The following is a 14,648-nucleotide window of genomic DNA, read 5'->3' as shown; positions in this document are numbered from 1 at the left end:
TCCTGTTTTGAGCTCTTCCAAGAGACCGCACCACCATTCAACATGAAGACATAACCGGGTTGTGATCGAGAGTCATCTCGATCAGTTTGGAAACTCGCGTCCACGTAACCTTTTACAGCGAGTTCCTCCTCACCAGACCCATATATTAGAAACATATCCTTAGTCCTTCTAAGGTATTTCAATATACATTTAACCGCAGTCCAATGACTATTTCCCGGGTTATTCTGGTATCTACTTGTCAAGCTTAGAGCGCATGACACATCCGGTCTAGTACATATCATTGCATACATGATAGACCCAATAGCAGATGTGTATGGGACTTTCTTCATTCTATCTTGTTCATCTTTCGTGGTAGGACACTGAGATGAACGGAGAACGGTTCCCTTTTGAATAGGTACCAAACCTTTCTTAGAGTTTTCCATCTTGAACCTTTTCAAGATTTTATCAATGTATGTACTTTTACTTAAACCTATCAATCTCTTGGATCTATTCCTATAGATCCCAATCCCCAATATGTATTGTGCTTCTCCAAGATCCTTAATGGAGAAGCAACTCTTTAGCCAAGTTTTAACTTCTTGCATTGTGGTAATATCATTCCCAAATAATAATATATCATCCACATATAGCACAAGGAACATTATAGAGCTCCCACTAGCCTTCTTGTACACACAAGCTTCATCACCATTTTTGATGAAGCCAAATTTCTTTGCCTCTTCATTAAAACGATGATTCCACATTCTAGATGCTTGTTTCAATCCGTAGATTGACTTCTTTAACTTGCATACCTTCTTAGGATTTTTCGGATCAACAAAACCTTCGGGCTGTACCATATAGACATCTTCCTCAAGATATCCATTTAGGAAAGCGGTTTTGACATCCATTTGCCATATTTCATAGTCATAGTGAGCAGCAATGGCAAATAATATCCTAATAGACTTTAGCATTGCCACTGGCGAGAAAGTTTCATCAAAATCAACCCCTTGAGTTTGAGTGAAATCTTTTGCTACAAGTCTAGCTTTGTATGTATCCAAGTTTCCATGTATGTCGGTTTTCTTCTTGAAAAGCCATTTGCAATCAACTAGCTTGGAGCTAGGAGGTTGCACTACAAGTTTCCAAACTTGATTTTCAAACATGGATTGCATCTCGGCGTTCATGGCTTCCTGCCATTTATCTTTATCAATCCTTGATAAAGCATCTTCGTAGTTTGTCGGTTCATCCAAATCAACCGTATAGCAACCATCCACGAGAAACCCATATCTCTCGGGAGGATTACTAATCCTACTAGATCTTCGAACGTCTTGTGTACCTTGATCATCCACTTGATCATTTTGAACATCCTCATGTTGAGTACTAGTGCCAACCAATTGTGTACCATCGGCTTGATCTTGTACCTCTACAAGATCTATCTTCCTTTCACCATCACTTCCATAAGGAACTTGGTTTCTAGGAATTCCGCTTTCCGAGCAACAAATACCGTTTGCTCGGATGGATCATAGAAGTAATATCTCATGTCATCTTTGGGATATCCTATGAAGATACACTTTTGGATCGAGCATGTAGCTTATTAGCTACATAACGCTTAGGATAAGCTTCACATCCCCATACTTTTAAGTATGAAAGAGAAGGAGGTTTTCCAAACCACATCTCATGAGGAGTTTGTTCCACTTTCTTGGTTGGGGCCATATTTAAAATACGAGCCGCGGAGCTTAGACAATAACCCCAAAATGATAGAGGTAACGAGCTTCTTGCCATCATAGATCGAACCATATCCATTAGGGTTCGGTTCCTCCTTTCGAAAACTCCATTAAGTTGGGGTGTTCCGGGTGGAGTAAGTTGTGAGATAATCCCACAACTCCTAAGATGATCTTGGAAGGCATCGCTTAGGTATTCACCTCCTCTATCGGTACGAAGTACCTTAATTGTCCTATTGAGTTGATTTTGTACTTCGTTTTGATATTCTTTGAATGCTTCAAACGTTTCGTCCTTGTATCTTAATAAGTAGACATATCCGAAACGACTAAAGTCATCAATGAAAGTAACAAAGTATCTTTCACCATTCCTAGTCATGGGTTTAAAGGGTCCACATACATCCGAATGAATTAATCCCAATAAATCTTTAGCCCTTTCATAAGTCACTTTGAAAGGTGCTTTAGTCATCTTGCCTTGTAAACAAGATTCACATACATCAAACGAATCCATTTCATTTGATTTCAAAAGTCCATTCTTTTGAAGTGTATGCATTCGGTTCATGTTTATGTGACCAAGGCAACAATGCCATAAATTGGAATCACTCAAATCCCTTTTGAGTTTCTTGGTGCTAGTATGGTATATAGAGCTCGATGATGCGTCATCATGAACCAATTCATAAATTCCATTTGAAGGCGAAGCCTTGAAATAGAACACATTATCTTTAGAACCATGAATATCATCATCAATAAAATTAACAACGTAACCACATTGTTTTAAGCGAGAAATAGAAATAATGTTTCTACACAAATCCGGGGCATACAAAACATTTTCTAAAATAAGTTCCAATCCGCTTGGAAGCTTCAAAACAAAATCTCCTTGAGCTTTAACATGCACCTTTGCACCATTGCCCATATAGAGACTTGATGTTCCCGCCATATGATCACTTCTTTTGAACCCCTGCAAAGAATTGCAAATATGAGTTCCACATCTCGTGTCTAATACCCATGTATTAGAAGAAGTAATATTAAGCTCTATATATACCATATATATATTACCTGAGGTTTATCCTGCATCCCTCTTGTCCTTCAACTCCTTAAGGTAGACCGGACAGTTTCGTTTCCAATGACCCATCTCACCGCAACCGAAACATGGGTCTTCCTTGGGGTTTGCCTTCTCGGCTACCTTTTGCTTCTTAGCCTTGTTGATGGTTGGGTTAACCATCTTCCCCTTCCCTTTGCCTTGATAGGCGGGTCCTTTTCTCTTAGCCACCTTTGGCTTAGAGGTGTTACCTTTGGATCCACCTTGATCGATTGCTAACACGGGTAAAGTCCTTTTACCCATGCTAGTTTTCGCCGTTCTAAGCATACCGTGAAGCTCACCTATGCTCTTATCCATCCCATTCATATTGTAATTAATTACAAATTGATCAAACCTTTTTGATAGGGAGTTAAGGATAAGATCGGTGGCTAACTCATTAGATATGTTTAGGTTAAGACGGTTATCACGATCAATAAGGCTTTTCATCTTAAGTACATAAGATGAAACCGATTGGGTATCGTCCATACGACAAGCATGTAGCGCCCGAACCGTTTTGAAGCGCTCGACACGCGCTTGTTGAAGGAACATCTCCTTCAATTGCGTTATCATGTCGTATGCACTATGATGCTCGAAATCCTTTTGGAGTTCGGGTATCATAGTCCCAAGCATTAAGCATGAGACTTGAAGGGAGTCGTGGCAATACTTATCGTAAGAGGTCATTGCCTCCACATCATTCTCATCCGGTTGATCGGGAATGGGGTCCTCAAGTACATACGCTTTATCCTCTTGTTTGAGGACAATCCGAAGATTGCGGAACCAATTCATAAAGTTGGTATGATTGAGTTTGTCTTTCTCGAGGAGAGACCGTAACGATAGGTTGTTCATGTTAAGTGGTGCGTTTTGCATATTGTTGTTGTTATTAGCGGCCATCTACAAAATTCAACAAAGTCCTTTTAAGTATCGATTTTAAATTTAATAAACAATACCCTTTTAATTTGTTTTATTAAATATTAGAATCCAACGGTAAATCAAATTATGGTTAGGTGACCTTTATCCCGTCATTTGATTTAGCTAGGTAGTCATAATGACAATTGCAATCCTTTTGCAACTTCTAAGTTATGGGATCATGCAATCCTTTTGCATGGCATATTAATCCCATCAACGCCTATTTGTTCCTCATGCTTCGGTGACCCTAAGTTCATCATTCCCAAATCAAGTCGTCCTACTTGTGTGAACATGTAGACTTAACATACAAGTGGTTAGGTGACCTTTATCCCACATGTGTGCGAAGTGTACCTTATTGATATTAGTTCACTCATGACGGTTAGGTGACCTTTATCCCATCAAGAGATTCCTAATATGTCTAAGTGTTTCCACAAAAGGATGACGTTTAACTTGTTTACCTTGTTTTAGTAAAGGGATTTTAGGTTTTCTACATTCTAGTTTAGAAAACAAAGTGCTATACACCAACATGCATTTGGTGTGTAGTATATTTATGAAAAACTCATTTTCATGTCCTTTTTAGTAAACCAATTACTAGTTATAAACCATTTCATTACCTTTTAAATAAACCATTTTATTTAAGTCTAATAACCAATTATTAGTGTCATTTTGTTATGTTTTATTATAACCATTTATAATGTATTATGCAAGTTGTAAACATGTGATAATCTTGTAGCAACCAAACATACAAACATACACAAACATGCATAACAAAGTGTTCACAATCAAGAGCCATTTTGGTGGACATTTGTTTAGCCAAAAACAAATGTCACCTAAGAGGGTTAACCAAAGTAAGAGATTTTTAAACAAATCTCCCACTTAATCTTGTAATCTTCAAATGCTCCATCTTGTAATCTTCATCTTCATTTTACAAAATTATATCCTAATACAATTTTCTAGAAAATGAAATAACAACCTATTCTATTTTTACAAACAAATAGAATAAATTACATGAAAAATTACAAGATTACTTACAACTTATTACAAACCAAAATTACAAAATTATTACAAATTTATACAAACCAAATGAATGAATATTACAACCATGAATAATAACCAAATCATTCAAACATTCAACCACATGGTCTAGGCTCGATTGTGAACAACAACATAACAACAAACTTGGCCAAACTTGAAGTCCCAAAACCGATTTTTGGGTTCAAAATTTCGGCCAAAACCAAAGACCCACCAAAACTCAAGATTTTTACATTCTACTTTCATGCATGTTGGTAGATTGTAAAATAAATGAGTTTACTAGCCAAAAACAAGAAGCATTTTAACAAGACTTTGGCTCTAGATACCATTGATGGAATTCATCACATAAACAAAGTCACAAAACCCATTTTGTAGTATATAAATTCGTGTATGTGTGTATGTAACAAGCGAAAGCATTTTAAAGTTTATGCATGTATAGTTTAACCTTTTCAACATGAATTCCATTTATAGATCTAGTCTTGAAAATGTACTAAAATGTAAATAGAGCTAGTTAGGAGTTATACCTTCTCCTAAAATGGAGGTAGAAGCAAGATGAAGATGAAGATGATGAATAGCAAGCTTCTAACTTGAAACCTCAAGAGATAATACCCACAAGCCTTAATCTAACAACACCCTTGTATGTAGTTAGGATTTTTGACACCAAATAAGCTTGAAATCAAACTTGAAGAATCCCTTTTGTTCTCCCTTGAATTCGGCCAAGAAATGGAGGAGGGAGGAGTTTTTGGTTTTTCAAATTTGCAAGTAATGAAGTGTGTGAGAATGTGCAAAAGGTGTAGTATTAAATGGAGAGTTTAAACAACCAAGACAAGGCATGGGGTGGCTTGTCTTGGAGCCTTAAAACTGCCACCCCCACCATTGGTTAGAAAATATTTTATTTTTCCTTTATTATTCAAATTAATAAGATTAATTTGTGGAGGAAAATCCCATTTGATACTTACACATAATTCTTTATAAAACCCATTATAAAGATAAGTAAATATATTTATTTACTTGTAAATTATAAAACTTATAAGCCACTTACAAGTTGTCCATTTGTTACTTGCACATATACTTAATTTTATAACCATTTTATAAAATTATCACACTTACATTTATAATTATCCAAATAATTATTCAAGCATGTTATCTTTAGAAAACCAATTTCTAAAGTCAAAGTGTCTAGTATTTATTTTAAAGATCCATTCATTAAAACAAATACTTTTAAAGTGTTGTCGGCTTGTTATTGGGTATGACCCGACTTGGATCATAACATATTGGCCACATTAATCAATTATGTCTCTCGGGCATATGAAATACCTTCACGGATTTAGGTGAGTCTTAAACGAAAAGTCATCTACTCAAACCGAACTATCTGAAAATCAACTTTCCAGAAGTCCCAGGAGTCTAATCAGACCCTGAAAAATAGAAAACAAGTGCTCTGGTAGGTTTCTTGGTGTTTGATGCTCATCACGGTTCTCATCCTTGATGCGTGTAAGCTTCAAGTGTACAACTCTTGATGTTTTAGCATCACCTTAACCAAGTTTCAACCATCAACACACAATGTCAAGGCTAAGAAGAAATATAACTCACTTAAGAGTTTTAGAAGGATGATGAACCAAGGTTACATCATGTTCTTAGTCTTAACACAAATACAATTTCTATTCAAGATTAAAGCTACAAGCTTTGATTCAAATCAAACAAGCAAGATCTTAAGTTACATAAATTAGATCAAACAAAGTAATGAAACCCTAAGCTAGAAAGCTTGGATCACTTAACAATAATTATGAGTTTTCAAAGCTAGAAAGCTTGAATCTTTTATGTCCTTGAAGATCTTTAAAGCAAAAAGCTAGATCTTCAAGTTTCATGAAGATCATAAACACAAGTTTTGATCTTTTAACAAAAATAAAGTGATCTTAAGCTATAAAGCTTAGATCCAACAAAGTAATGAAGATCCAAAGCTAGAAAGCTTGAATCTTTTATGTTCTTGAAGATCTTTAAAGCAAAAAGCTAGATCTTCATGTTCATGAAGATCATAAATACAAGTTTTGATCTTTCAACAAAAACAAAGTGATCTTAAGCCATAAAGCTTAGATCCATCAAAGTAATGAAGATCCAAAGCTAGAAAGCTTGAATCTTTCATGTTCTTGAAGGATTCAAATCAAAGTTTGAATCTACAAGATATAACAAGATCAAAAAGCTAAAAAACTTGATTTTATGATGATGATGATGTTGTGATTAAGAAGAGAAGTAGAAGAAGAAGAAAATTTAAGAACTTACAATTTTAGTGTGAGAAAGACTAGAGAGAAAATTAGAGAGCAAGTGTGTGTAAAATGAGAATGAGATCAAGTGTGAAATGGATGAATGAGGCTTGATATTTTTAGTGGTGGAGGTGGTGGGTGTGTCCAAACCGTAGGCATCATGGGGGACAAGGGGGACATCTTTTTGCTTTTTGCATGGTGGTGGTACAAAGGTGGTTCTTGTTGTTGAGATCTCATGCAACATGTTTAGTAATGACTAACAAAAATGCTAGTATGTTGTGAAAGTACCCGTTCATATACATTATAAACGATTCACAATAGTTGATTTCATGAGGTATTTGACCTCTATATGATACATTTTACAAACATTGCATTCGTTTCTAAAAGACAAACTTTCTTTACAACGAAAGTTGACGGCATGCATACCATTTCATAATACATCCAACTATAATTGACTTAATAATAATCTTGATGAATTTCAACGACTCGAATGCAACGTCTTTCAAAATATGCCATGAATGACTCCAAATAATATCTCTAAAATGAGCGAATGCACAGCGGAAGATTTCTTTAACACCTGAGAATAAACATGCTTTAAAGTGTCAACCAAAAGGTTGGTGAGTTCATTAGTTTATCATAATCATTCATTTCCATTATTTTAATAGACCACAAGAATTTCATTTCCAGTTCTCATAAATATACGTCCCATGCATAGAGACAAAAATCATTCATATGGTGAACACCTGGTAACCGACATTAACAAGATGCATATAAGAATATCCCCTATCATTCCGGGAAATCCTTCGGACATGATAAAAATGAATTCGAAGTACTAAAGCATCCGGTACTTTGGATGGGGTTCGTTAGGCCCAATAGATCTATCTTTAGGATTGGCGTCAATTAGTAGATCTGTTTACTAATTCTTAGGTTACCAAGCAAAAGGGGCATATTCGGCTTCGATCATTCACCCATATAATGTAGTTTCAATTGCAGGAAAAGCACGTAGATGCAACGGAGATGATAAATACTAGTTTGACTTACGAGCAATATGTAGTGACCCGTCCTAATTCATCTGGACGAAGTCTTCAACAGTTGGTCCCATTGCAAGGTTCTGACCTCTATATGCCATGAACGACTCCATGTAATATGAGCAAATGCACAGCAGAATATTTCTTTCATACCTGAGAATAAACATGCTTTAAAGTGTCAACCAAAAGGTTGGTGAGTTTATAAGTTTATCATAAAACAATAAATTTTATCATTTTGATATACCACAAGATTTAAATGCTGCATTGTACAAATAGGCCCGAATCCTATACCCACCTGTAATGTACATGTGATATCTTTTAAATACAGTACACCTTTCTCGTGTACGAAACCATTTTTCATAAATCTTAGTAACCGTACACATATTTCGTGCACAAAAATAATATACACATAACCTGTGTATAAAATCATTCTCTCGATACATAACATTCATATCAATTGGTGGCAATTATCATGTCCACATAATTCAATGGTGGCAATTATCATGTCCACATAATTCAATGGTGGCAATTATCATGTCCACATAATTCAACAATAATCCGCAGAACTTCTGTCTGCATAATAATTCATTCGAGGAATGTTTTGCTTGTGTCTATCTCGTCAAACATTTATAAAAGCATTTCATGTATTCACAGTTCAAAATATATTTCCAAAAGCATTTAATAAAGCAGTTGTAAAAACAGCGCATGTATTCTCAGTTCCAAAAATATAAAGAGTAAAAGGGAGCAAATGAAACTCACCATACTGTATTTTGTAGTAAAAATACATATGACGATATTGAACAAGTATAGGGTTGGCCTCGGATTCATGAACCTATATCAAGTATATGAAATGTCCCGTTCTTATTGATTAAAAACGTTCCATATTAATTGACCTTAATATAAGACGTTTTTCAAAGACTGCATTCATTTTAAAACAAACCATAACCTTTATTTCATCAATAAAGGTTTAAAAAGCTTTACGTAGATTATCAAATAATGATAATCAAAAATATCCTGTTTTCACGCGACCATTACATAATGGTTTACAATACAAATATGTTACAACGAAATAATTTTCTTGAATGCAGTTTTTACACAATATCATACAAGCATGGACTCCAAATCTCTTCCTTATTTAAGTATGCGACAGCGGAAGCTCTTAATAATCACCTGAGAATAAACATGCTTAAAACGTCAACAAAAATGTTGGTGAGTTATAGGTTTAACCTATATATTATCAAATCATAATAATAGACCACAAGATTTCATATTTCAATACACATCCCATACATAGATATAAAAATCATTCATATGGAGAACATCTGGTAACCGACATTAACAAGATGCATATTTAAGAATATCCCCATCATTCCGGGACACCCTTCGGATATGATATAAATTTCGAAGTACTAAAGCATCCGGTACTTTGAATAGGGTTTGTTAGGCCCAATAGATCTATCTTTAGGATTCGCGTCAATTAGGGTGTCTGTTCCCTAATTCTTAAATTACCAGACTTAATAAAAAGGGGCATATTCTATTTCGATAATTTAACCATAGAATGTAGTTTCACGTACTTGTATCTATTTTGTAAATCATTTATAAAACCTGCATGTATTCTCATCCCAAAAATATTAGATTTTAAAAGTGGGACTATAACTCACTTTCACAGATTTTTTACTTCGTCGGGAAGTAAGACTTGGCCACTGGTCGATTCACGAACCTATAACAAATATGTACATATATATCAAAGTATGTTCAAAATATATTTACAACACTTTTAATACATTTTGATGTTTTAAGTTTATTAAGTCAGCTGTCCTCGTTAGTAACCTACAACTAGTTGTCCACAGTTAGATGTACAGAAATAAATCGATATATATTATCTTGAATCAATCCACGACCCAGTGTATACGTATCTCAGTATTGATCACAACTCAAACTATATATATTTTGGAATCAACCTCAACCTTGTATAGCTAACTCCAACATTCACATATAGAGTGTCTATGGTTGTTCCGAAATATATATAGATGTGTCGACATGATAGGTCGAAACATTGTATACGTGTCTATGGTATCTCAAGATTATATAATATACAATACAATTTGATTAAGTTATGGTTAGAATAGATTTGTTACCAATTTTCACGTAGCTAAAATGAGTAGTTTTTACCAATTTTGTTTTTGCTCGCCATTTCTTCGTTTCTAATCCGTTTTGAGTGATTTAAGCAGCCACGGTTTTGTATTGAACTTGACTTTATGAAAATAAAGAGAAAAGGTATAGGTTTATAGTCGGAAATACAAGTTACAAGTCATTTTTTAAAGAGGTAGTCATTTCCGTCGAAAGAACGACATCTTGATGACTGTTTTGAAAAACATGCTTTCACTTTGAGTTTAACCATGATTTTTGGATATGGTTTCATGTTCATAAGAAAAATCATTTTCCCAGAAGTATAGCTTTTAAATCAAAGTTTTTCATAGTTTTTAATTATCCAAACCAAAACAGCCCCCGGTTGTAACTACGACGGCGTAAATTCGGTTTTATGGTGTTTATCGTGTTTCCGGGTTTTAAATCATTAAGTTAGCATATCATATCGATATAGATCATGTGTATAGTTAATGTTAAAAGTGTAGTTAGAAGGATTAACTTTATTTGTGAACAAGTTTAGAATTAACTAAACTATGTTCTAGTGATTACTAGTTTACCACTTCGAATATGATAGCTTTTTATGTATGAATTGAATGATGTTATGAACATCATTACTACCTTAAGTTCCTTGGATAAACCTACTGGAAAAGAGAAAAATGGATCTAGCTTCAACGGATCCTTGGATGGCTCGAAGTTCTTAAAGCATAATCATGACACGAAAACAAGTTCAAGTAAGATCATCACTTGAAATAAGATTGTTATAGTTATAGAAATTGAACCAAAGTTTGAATATGATTATTACCTTGTATTAGAATGATAACCTACTGTAAGAAACAAAGATTTCTTGAGGTTGGATGATCACCTTACAAGATTGGAAGTGAGCTAGCAAACTTGAAAGTATTCTTGATTTTATGTAACTAGAACTTGTAGAATTTATGAAGAACACTTAGAACTTGAAGTTAGAACTTGAGAGAGATCAATTAGATGAATAAAATTGAAGAATGAAAGTGTTTGTAGGTGTTTTTGGTCGTTGGTGTATGGATTAGATATAAAGGATATGTAATTTTGTTTTCATGTAAATAAGTCATGAATGATTACTCATATTTTTGTAATTTTATGAGATATTTCATGCTAGTTGCCAAATGATGGTTCCCAAATGTGTTAGGTGACTCACATGGGCTGCTAAGAGCTGATCATTGGAGTGTATATACCAATAGTACATACATCTAAAAGCTGTGTATTGTACGAGTACGAATACTGGTGCATACGAGTAGAATTGTTGATGAAACTGAACGAGGATGTAATTGTAAGCATTTTTGTTAAGTAGAAGTATTTTGATAAGTGTCTTGAAGTCTTTCAAAAGTGTATGAATACATATTAAAACACTACATGTATATACATTTTAACTGAGTCGTTAAGTCATCGTTAGTCGTTACATGTAAGTGTTGTTTTGAGACCTTTAGGTTAACGATCTTGTTAAATGTTGTTAACCCAAAGTTTATAATATCAAATGAGATTTTAAATTATTATATTATTATGATATTATGATATATTAATATATCTTAATATGATATATACATTTAAATGTCGTTACAACGATAATTGTTACATATATGTCTCGTTTCGAAATCCTTAAGTTAGTAGTCTTGTTTTTACTTATGTAGTTCATTGTTAATACACTTAATGATATATTCAATTATCATATTATCATGTTATATATAATATAACAATGTATTAATATGCTTCATATATATTTAGTAAGACGTGGTTATAACGATAACCGTTATATGTATCGTTTCGAGTTTCATACGTCAATAGTCTCCTTTTTAAGTATATAACTTATTGTTACTATTTTTAATGAGATACTTGATAATCATTATATCATGTTAAACATATATATTTATTCATTTATGTATCATCATGTCATATAAAACTTATAGCATTCGTGAATCATTGGTCAAACTGGGTAATCAGACGTTTACAAAATTTCCGTTTCAATTAACCAGGTATTAACAAGTTTGATTGCTTAACATGTTGGAAACATTTAATCATGAAAATATAATTTTCATTAAACATATAATCATAGAAAGGTTCGGAAAAGTTCGGGTCACTACAGTACCTACCCGTTAAATAAATTTCGTCCCGAAATTTTAAGCGATTGGAGGTGTTGGCTCATCTTCTGGAAATAAGTACGGGTACTTCTTATTCATCTGATCTTCTCATTCCCAGGTGAACTCGGGTCCTCTACGAGCATTCCATCGAAAATTAACAATCGGTATCTTATTTTGTTTAAGTCTCTTAACCTCACGATCCATTATTTCAACAGGTTCTTCAATGAATTGAAGTTTTTCATTGATTTAGATTTCATCCAACGGAATAGTGAGATCTTCTTTAGCAAAACATTTCTTCAAATTCGAGACGTGGAAAGTGTTATGTACAGCTGCGAGTTGTTTAGGTAACTCAAGTCGCTAAGCAACTGGTCCGACACGATCAATAATCTTGAATGGTCCAATATACCTTGGATTTAATTTCCCTCGTTTACCAAATCGAACAACACCTTTCCAAGGTGCAACCTTAAGCATGACCATCTCTCCAATTTCAAATTCTATATCTTTTCTTTTAATGTCGGCGTAGCTCTTTTGTCGACTTTGGGCGGTTTTCAACCGTTGTTGAATTTGGATGATCTTCTCAGTAGTTTCTTGTATTATCTCCGGACCCGTAATCTGTCTATCCCCCACTTCACTCCAACAAATCGGAGACCTACACTTTCTACCATAAAGTGCTTCAAACGGAGCCATCTCAATGCTTGAATGGTAGCTATTGTTGTAGGAAAATTCTGTTAACGGTAGATGTCGATCCCAACTGTTTCCGAAATCAATAACACATGCTCGTAGCATGTCTTCAAGCATTTGTATCGTCCTTTCAATCTGTCCATCAGTTTGTGGATGATAGGCAGTACTCATGTCTAGACGAGTTCCTAATGCTTGATGTAATGTCTGCCAGAATCTTGAAATAAATCTGTCATCCCTATCAGAGATAATAGAGATTGATATTCCATGTCTGGAGATGACTTCCTTCAAATACAGTCGTGCTAACTTCTCCATCTTGTCATCTTCTCTTATTGGCAGGAAGTGTGCTGATTTGGTGAGACGATCAACTATTACCCAAATAGTATCAAAACCACTTGCAGTCCTTGGCAATTTAGTGATGAAATCCATGGTAATGTTTTCACATTTCCATTCCGGGATTTCGGGTTGTTGAAGTGGACCTGATGGTTTCTGATGCTCCGCTTTGACCTTAGAACACGTCAAACATTCCCCTACGTATTTAGCAACATCGGCTTTCATACCTGGCGACCAAAAATATTTCTTGAGATCCTTGTACATCTTCCCCGTTCCACGATGTATTGAGTATCTGGTTTTATGAGCTTCTCTAAGTACCATTTCTCTCATATCTCCAAATTTTGGTACCCAAATCCTTTCAGCCCTATACCGGGTTCCATCTTCCTGAATATTAAGATGCTTCTCCGATCCTTTCGATATTTCATACTTTAAATTTCCATCTTTTAAAACTCCTTGTTGCGCCTCCTTTATTTGAGTAGTAAGGTTATTGTGAATCATTATATTCATAGATTTTACTCGAATGGGTTCTCTGTCCTTTCTACTCAAGGCGTCGGCTACCACATTTGCCTTCCCCGGGTGGTAACGAATCTCAAAGTCGTAATCATTTAACAATTCAATCCACCTATGCTGCCTCATGTTCAGTTGTTTCTGATTAAATATGTGTTGAAGACTTTTGTGGTCGGTATATATAATACTTTTGACCCCATATAAGTAGTGCCTCCAAGTCTTTAATGCAAAAACAACCGTTCCTAATTCCAAATCATGCGTGGTATAATTTTGCTCGTGAATCTTCAATTGTCTAGAAGCATAAGCAATTACCTTCGTTCGTTGCATTAATACACAACCGAGACCTTGCTTTGAGGCGTCACAATATATCATAAAATCTTCATTCCCTTCAGGCAATGACAATATAGGTGCCGTATTTAGCTTTTTCTTCAATAACTGAAACGCCTTCTCTTGTTCATCCTTCTATTCAAATTTATTCCCTTTATGCGTTAATGCATTCAAGGGTTTTGCTATTTTGGAGAAATCTTGGATGAATCTTCTGTAGTAACCAGCCTATCCTAAAAATTGACGTATATGCGTCGGAGTTTTTGGGGTTTCCCACTTTTCAACGGTTTCGATCTTTGCTGGGTCCACCTGGATACCTTCTTTGTTCACTATGTGACCGAGGAATTGAACTTCTTCCAACCAAAATGCACACTTTGAAAACTTAGCGTACAGTTTTTCTTTCCTCAATACTTCTAGCACTTTTCTCAAATGTTCTTCGTGATCTTGATCATTCTTTGAGTAAATAAGTATGTCATCGATAAAAACAATGACAAACTTGTCAAGATATGGCCCACACACTCGGTTCATAAGGTCCATGAACACGGCTGGTGCGTTAG

Source organism: Rutidosis leptorrhynchoides, chromosome 9, assembly GCF_046630445.1.
Source record: "Rutidosis leptorrhynchoides isolate AG116_Rl617_1_P2 chromosome 9, CSIRO_AGI_Rlap_v1, whole genome shotgun sequence".
NCBI lineage: Eukaryota > Viridiplantae > Streptophyta > Magnoliopsida > Asterales > Asteraceae > Rutidosis > Rutidosis leptorrhynchoides.
The sequence above is the reverse complement of the archived record's forward strand: the minus strand, read 5'-3'. Positions refer to the sequence as shown.